This window comes from Dermacentor variabilis, chromosome 9 (genome assembly GCF_050947875.1).
Source record: "Dermacentor variabilis isolate Ectoservices chromosome 9, ASM5094787v1, whole genome shotgun sequence".
In the NCBI taxonomy this organism is placed as follows: domain Eukaryota; kingdom Metazoa; phylum Arthropoda; class Arachnida; order Ixodida; family Ixodidae; genus Dermacentor; species Dermacentor variabilis.
The window spans coordinates 22305916-22314435 of NC_134576.1; positions in this window are offsets into that span (position 1 = coordinate 22305916).

Below are 8520 nucleotides of genomic sequence, written 5' to 3' on the forward strand. Positions count from 1 at the left end.
CTTCTATTTGCATTTCTCACACAGTTTGTCCGAACCTTGCATAAGCATTACATCTTAATAAAGTGTTTTTGCTTTGTCACAATGTTCTCATTTCATGCACTCTTGGCATGAAGGGCTTGGTCTGGCCACCTGCCAAGACGTGGCCATTTGTTCTTTGCAGGATGTCATTCCCATTGTGGTTGTAAGCATCGTAGCTTACTAAAGGCGGTATTAAGGATTTATTATTCCTAACAGGCTCATTTTCGTGCGACTTGGTAGAGGATGCGCCGGCCATGCGGGGAACAGTGCTTGGCACTGCGCCATGGCTCTTACAGTCAACACCGACGCTTCTACTCATCTGGGGCGCGATTGGAGATCGTTGTTCGAAACGCCCAATCAGTTTCACCTCACGCGATTGGCCTAGGCCGTGCCAACGGGCGCGGCTGACGACGTCTGCGCGGCATAGGCCAGTCGCGTGAGGCGAAACTAAACGAGTGTTTTGAACAACGATGTCTGATCGCGCCCGTCACCCGCGAAAATTAGCTTCAGATGATCGTAAACCTTTCAAGACCGCTTCTAGACCAGCTTTTTGATAACGTCCTAAAAACGTTTAGAAATTGGTTACGAATAGTTTTGGCAAAGGGATTACTTGTGTCTTTCCCAATCCTATTTCTAGACCAGCTTTTCGAATACGTCTTGCAGACCTGTTCTAGATCGTCTCAAGAAAGTAATTAAGCCGGTCATTAGCAGAGATATACGACGTTTTCCCGCCGAAGTTCTCTCATTCGTGTCTTCTTTAACCCGTTTTTATCGTCTCGGATAAACGCTACGAAAACGTTACGTATCTCTTTTGTGCTACCTGGGTTCTGCGTTCGGCTTCGGCTGCCGCCGTCTCCTTACGTTCGGTCGGACTGCTTTCACTCGCATCCGCACTACGTGTGTGCCCCCTTGCTCTCATGGGCGTGAACTTCGGCCTCTCAAACTTGGAGCCAAATTCACCCTTTTGACCGTCCTTAGCTCCGCGAGCCCGACGCGTCACAATCTCCTCGGCTAGCTCGGCGACTTTAGCCACCGTACTAACGTCTGGCCTATCCAAGACCCAGTACCGCACGTTCTCAGGTAACCGACTATAAAACTGTTCCAGCTCGAAACACTGCAGAACTTTCTCGTGGTCACCAAACGCTTTCTCTTCTTTGAGCCACTCCTGCATGTTTGACATAAGCCTGTAGGCAAACTCTGTATATGATTCACTTCATGCCTTTCTCATTTTCCCGAAACTTCCGACGGAACGCCTCCGCTGACTGCCTGTACTTTTTTAGCAGACTCGATTTCACTTGGTCGAAATCCTCCGCCTCCTCTCTCTTCAAGCGAGGGACTACGTCGGCCGCCTCGCCGGGTAGCAAAGTGAGCAAGCGCTGTGGCCACGTTTTCCGAGAGAACTCCTGCTTCTCGCACGTTCGCTCAAAGTTAACCAGGAACAAACCAATGTCCTCTCCAAGCTTAAACGGCCGCATCAGGTCAGTCGTTTTGAACGATACTCGTTCTCCTGCACCGTGTGCCTGACTTCCATTACGAGCGCGTTCCATCTCTACCTCGAGACGCTTCATTTCCAAAGCGTGTTGATGGTCGCGTTCCTCTTTCTCTTTTTGCTCTTTACGTTCGCTCTCCTGTCTTTTTTCCGTCTCCCTCTCCTCAATGGTCTCAAGGCATTCCGACAGCTCGTCATCCTCAGCTTCTAACTCAAGAATAGACCTTACCAGTTCTGGTTTTCTGAGTTTGTCTGAGACATCCAGACCCAACTCTCTTGCAAGCTCCAGCAATTTCGGTTTTCGCAACGACTTCAAATCCATGGCTGCTCTGAATGCTGCTTTCTCTACTGCCTACCATTGTCTTCCCGCAAACTAACCTGGCAGCAACGACAACCACAATTACCAGCTCTGTTTCTGACACTAACAAAAGCCTGGCAAAACTCACAAGAAGAAAGTCCCGCACTCACCAAACCTCGCAGCCAAGAATTCAGCGCAGTCGTTCCGCTGCAGGCAACCAGTCATCACACAGGGCTCGTTGCACTGCTACCGGATGGTCGTTGTGCTGCTCAGCATACAGTCGACCGCATATCTTCGCTGCTGGCCTCCGTTGTCGCGACCTCACCGCTGCCACCAGTTGTTGCGAATGGGTCGCAAGCCCCAAGGGTAGCGTTGGCCTGGCGGCCTGGGGCACAGCTGGAAGCATCCGAAGGTCCTGGCAAAGGATGAGTCGACTGCTAACAGAACAACTTGTTTATTCTAGCATCGCAAAAGAGCGGCCGGTCAGGTCGACCGAAGTGGAGAAACGGCAGACCACGTTACTCGACGGAAGAAATCGAAGCCTCTGTCATGGCGTCCGGGGGCAGCTGCTTTTATACTCTCGGAGTCGAGGGCAAGAAGGAACGGCTCGGAAGAGGCGCACGTGACGGCGGCGCACGGACACGTTGTGACAAGTATCCGCCGGGCCGGCGCCGGTCAGACCTCCTCGCTTCACAGTTGGGGAGCTCCGCTCCCCGGCTGCCGCGCTTTGACAAGCGTGGGCACCAACATGCACACACACACACACACACACGAGGACACGTGGCATTGAAACATGCCTGGACGCGCTTGGCAGGAGGTGTTGGGACAGCGCTGAACTGGCCAAAATGTCCGCCGCTGTGAACGAAGCCCCGGCGTCCGTTGTATCCGCGCCGGCTATACCGCACGTCGGAGGCGAAACGTAACAGTATGTTAACCACGGCCACGGAGTAAGACATTTAGGAGGTGAAACTCCCGTCAGCGCGAGCGAGCGCGGGCGACCAGATAAGGTCACAATTGTTGTATGCGCCGACGGGACCGTATACAGTGGCGGCGCCATGCGGCGCGTCGTAGAAGCCGCAGCGAAAAAAAGAATGCAGCGCCCGGGCAGGCGGCTCCGGCGCGCGCGCTTTCAACGGCGGTAATTTCTTTCCAGGTCGCCAGGCGCCGCCAGCACGATAACGGCTCCGCGGGCATGTGACTTTTTCTGGTCTCCGCAAACAGCGGAGTTTCCACTCCTAAATATTTCTTGCTCCTAAATATTTCCACTCCTAAATATTTCCACGGCGCCGTACTTCCACAAGAAGTCCATTCCAAGGATGAGTGATCTGCAGCACTCTTTTAAAATCATAAAAGAGGCGACAAAAGCTGCATTTCCTATCTGGAGTTGTGCAGTACATTTTCCTGTAGGTGTCATTATCTGGCCCCTGGAATTTCGAATATAAGGGCCCGTCCATTGCGTTTTGACTTTCTTAAGCCGGTCTGCCAACTGCTCACTCATTATCGAAAAGTCTGCGCCAGTATCAACTAAAGCTGTCTCGTCGTGCACATCAATCGTTAAGAGTAGGTCGGCACTCACAAATTCGTCGGCGTTCCGTTTCTCCGGGTTACTCTGCTCGTTTCTCTGTAATGTTGGGGGACTTTCGGCGGTTCGACGACTTGCAACCTTCCCCCCGGAGGTCGCCGATTTCAGTTTCCCCGTCGTGGGCTTGGAGAGCGGCCTCTCACCACGTCGGCGAAACTGCGATGGTTCGGCGAAGAATAACGCAACGGAGACGGCGAGCGCGACCGGAGGTTAGCTGGGCTGCCTTGTTCCCGAGTGACACTGTCGTCGAAGCGTCGACGTCTCTCTGGAAACTGGCCCGGAGTGGAAGGCGACATTTCCTGGATGCCACCCTGGCGATGAGGGCAAAAACGATAAATGTGCCCTGCTTCGCCACATTGAAAACACAACGGTGGGCGATCAGCAGTGCGCCATACGTCGGTCCTACAAAGCTGGGGTCGCCTGAAATGCTCCCTCTGTATCCAGGCAACAATAAGTGGCCGCGGGTGGTACTGCTGACTCAGAAGGGTTTGGGTGCGAGCTAGTCGGTACGGATCATTCATATTTAAAACAGCGCAAATAACATGGACATGGGAGGACACAGGACGAGCGCTGACGTCAGCGCTCGTCCTGTGTCCTCCCATGTCCGTGTTATTTGCGCTGTTTTAAATATGAATGGTACTGCTGTACCGGCACGGTAGAAAGTGGGCGACGGACAGCTTCTGCGTAGCTATACGCGCGTGGCTCGAAGCGCGGCCCGAAGCGCGGCTCGGGACACGGTTCAGGGAGTGGCTCAGGAGATGCTTATGCTTGCCGAATTTCTTGGCGAACAACTTCAGCGACCGAAGCAACAGTAAACTCCTTCGGTGTCACAGTTTGCTTCGCAATCTCCTCGCGCACAATGTCTTTTATCAGTTGACGCAGCGAGGTCTCGTCTGTCACTGTGAGTACTGCGGCTCCTGCAGGCGCATCGTTAGTCAGGCGTTCGTATTGCCGACAACGCCGCTGGAGCACCTGCTCGATTGTTGTGTCTTCCTTAATGAACTCTTCCACTGTTGTAGGCGGGTTACGCACGAGAGCAGCGAATAGCTGTTCTTTGACGCAACGCATGAGATGGCTCAGCTTCTTCGCATCCGGCATATCAGCGCGGTGAAACAAACGAGACATGTCCTCGGCAAACATGGAGACACTTTCGTTGGGCTTCTGAATGCGCAACTCGAGAAGACGTTGTGCATTATCGCGGCGATCAGTGCTTCCGAAGGTGTCAAGTAGCCGACGGCAAAATTTGTCCCACGTTGTCAAATGTGCCTCGCGGTTTTGGAACCACATCCTTGCGCTACCTTCAAGAGCGAAGTACACATTGGAAAGCTTCTGGTCCGGTCGCCACTGATTGACCTTAGCTACGCGTTCGTACTGGTCCAGCCAGTCTTCGGCGTCTTCGTACGCGTCACCGTGGAAGCTTGTGGGGACCAGATTGTTTTGGACAGTCACCTGTGTTGGACTTGCAAGCGCCATTTCCTGAGTCGGTGAGGTCGCGGACGAAGTTCGTTGCAACAGACCGAATTCCGGGCACAGACCTTGCAGGCGGCGGCTTGCACGGTGCACAGGTGTCTCGACGCGTGGATGATGTCTTGAAGGGCTGGATGCAGGGATACTCGCAGGAGTTGTCCCTATCGTTAGGCGATGATGCGTTACCCAGCACCTCCATCAGTGTCACGGCTCACTTGAGACAAAGGTGGAGAGCAGTATTTAATCTAGACAATTAGTACAAGCGTTCAGTTTAGGCTTCTTCTTCTCTAGCACCCTCGCTTGCACACGCGAGGTCGTCGTCTTCATCGTCAACGTTGTTGGGCACAGATGGCGTCGCGGCAATATTGTGCTACCTATCACTTCCTCGCCATAACAGGAATTGGCTTCCCTGGTGAGTATTCGGCCACTCCCTCCCAAATGACTCATACGATCAAAAAATGGCCCTCAGTCCCAAGCAGCTGCGGAGCACGTGACCAAGGAGGCGATCAGACCTGTACGCAACAAAGGGTGCTAAGTATATCCGGACCCGGACAGGCCGCCAATGGGAACTGACCTTTGCAACCTTTCACACCCCAACTGTTTCGAGTGAGGCTAACTTAGCAGTACTCCTTGAGGAACTATCAGGCATTGTTTGCCACACCAATGACCTTGGTGAGGTTAGAACTGGTGAGGCTTATAGATGTAGTCGTGACTAACGGCTATGTCCTCTGCTAGAAGGGTCTCCCAGATAAGAAGCCATACTGGGTAGGATTCCTAATCCATAAAGACATATCGGGCAACATTGACGAATTCTACAACATTAATGAGAGGGTTGCAGTAGCCGTAATCAAACTTAATAAGAGGTATAGATTAAAGGTGGTACAAGCCTACGCTGCAACATGTGTCCAACAAGTGTCCACTCACGATGATGATCAAGTAGATCAGTTTTATGAAGACGTTGAATTAGTGATGAGAAAAGTGCAAACTCAGTACTGTAGTAATGGGCGACTTCAATGCAAAACTGTGGAAAAGCAGGCTGATGAAAGAGCAATTGGCAACTACGGCGTCGATTCTAGAAACGCTAGAGAAGCTGGCAGAATTCGCAGAAACGAATAAACTGCGAATGATGAAAACTTCCTTCAGGAAGTTCATAGGTTAGTGAGGGCTAGCATTCACCTCAATTCAAAGAGAGAAAGAGTAAAATTGGTCAAGAAGAAATAGGCTAACCTAGACGCAGTAAGAGTCAAAGCAGACCAATTCAAGCTCGTACTTGCAAACAAATATGCAGCCTTAGGACAGAAAGATGATGACATAGAGGTAATGAGTGAAACCGTAACTAGGCTGGCTTCAGAGGCAGCAGTTGATTGAAGTGAGAGGTAAGGCACCAAGGCAACCAGTAGGCATGCAAGCTCTGCCAAGTAACAAATGGCCTAAGAAACGACAAAGAATGAAGGTGTCCATCTCAAGAAATAAGATAGAATTCGCGGAACTGTCCAAACTGATCAACAATGAGAAAATAAGGGATTTTCCAAATTATAACGTGAGAAAGACTGAGGAAGCCCTAAAAATGGACGCAGTATGAAATAAGTGAGAAGGGAACTTGGCATAGGACAAACCATGATGTATGCACTGAAAGATAAGCAGGGTAATATCATCAGCAATCTCGAATGTAGAGTAATAGCAGCGGAAGAATTCTATACGGACCTGTACAATACCCAGAGAAGTCAGGGTCCCTCCATTAGAAACAGTAATGGACAGAATACAGAAACTACTCCTATAACTAGCGATGACGTCAGAAGGTCTTGCAAAACATGAAACGAGGAAGAGCGACAGGAGAAGATGGAACAATAGTCGATTTAATCAGAGACGGAGGAGCCATACTGCTTGGAAAACTGGCGAATCTTGATACGAAGTGTCTATCGACGGCAAGGGTCCCAGACAACTGGAAGAATGCAAACATTATACTAATCCACAAAAAGGGAGACGTTAAAGAATTGAAAAATTATGAGCCCATTAGCTTACTCCTAGTATTATATAAAATATTTACCAGAATTATTTCCAATAGAATAAGGGCAACACTGGACTTTAGTCGACCAAGGGAACAGGCTGGCTTTCCAAGGGAGCCGGAACTTTCCAGTAACGAACGACACGCGCGTTATCAGAAGCGGCACTCCAAAGGGTGTAAACTGTTCTATGCTGATAACGCGCGTGGCGTTCGTTACTGGAAAGTTCAGGGCTCGCAGCGTTAAAGAAAGGAAACACATCAAGGCAGATGACGATTATCGTTGTGTGGCAGAAGGGGCACGCCAAAGGGTGTAAACTGTTCTTAGAGTGTATATGGCTATAGGTAGGCTGAAAAATCTTGTAATATATCTACAGAGATTTAACAGCTGCCTAATTCTCCACAAGAAAAGTGGGAACATGCCTATAATGAAAGGGGTCAAGCAAGGAGACACAATCTCTCCAATGCTATTCACTGTGTGCTCGGAAGAAGTATTCAAGCTATTAAACTTGGAAGGTTTAGGAGTAAAGATCAACGGCGAATACCTCAGGAACCTTCGGTCTGCAGATGACATCGTCCTGTTCAGCAACATCGGAGACGAGTTATAACAAATGATTTAGGACCTTAACAGAGAGAGTGTAAGAGTGGGGTTGAAGATTAATATGTAGAAGACAAAGATAATGATCAATAACAGAGCAAGGGAACAAGAATTCAGGATCGCCAGTCAGCCTCTAGAGTCTGTGAAGGAGTACGCTTACCTAGGTAAATTTCTCCCAGGAGACCTTGATCATGAGAAGGAAATTCACAGAAGAATAAAAATGGGTTGGATCGCATTCGGCAGACATTGTCAGCTCCTGACTGGATGCTTACCATTATCATTGAAAAAGGAAGCTGTACAATCAGTGCATTTTACTGGTGCTGACACATGGTGTAGAAACTTGGAGACTAACAAAGAAGCTTGAGAACAAGTTAAGGACCGCGCAAAGAGCGATGGAACAAAATTTGCCAGGCATAACGTTAAAAGACAGAAAGAGAGTGGTTTGGATCAGAGAGCAAACTGGTATGGGGAACCAGCGCTGGAGTTTTCACTACGCCTGCAGCGCCGCCCTGGTGGTCAGAACGTGCACACTGCAGCCGCTCCCGCGGACGAACATTGCTACTGGTAGTGGCGTTGCGTGCCCTGAAAGTCGAAGGAAAACAAAAGGACGCCGACGATACTGTTGCGCATACAAGTGCCACAACTACTTCGGGATGAGGGTGGATACATCCTTCTGCGTCTTTCCATCTAAACCCTACGAACAAGAATAAGGCGGCGTTGGATCCAAGCAGTCAGGCGACCGGAGTGAGTTCCCGTCTTGTCGCCCGGTCAAGCGGTGTCGGGCTGGTTTCTAAATCGAATTTCGCGTGTGTGCTTGGTTTATTCGATAGTTATGACGGTAAGCCGTGGCAGACAGTAACAAACAGCAGAATCTGCAGTCGGCATTTGGTCGGAAACAAAATGAGCAATAGCATGCACCATCCGGCATATGTACCAACCATTTTTCCTTCGTAATACCACCGCCAAGCCCCTTCCAACGCCACCGCACCAAGCGAAAGATACGGAAGGTAAATATTATCCATTCATTGTCAAGAATTATGTGGGAGGGAGGCTGCCTTGTAATACG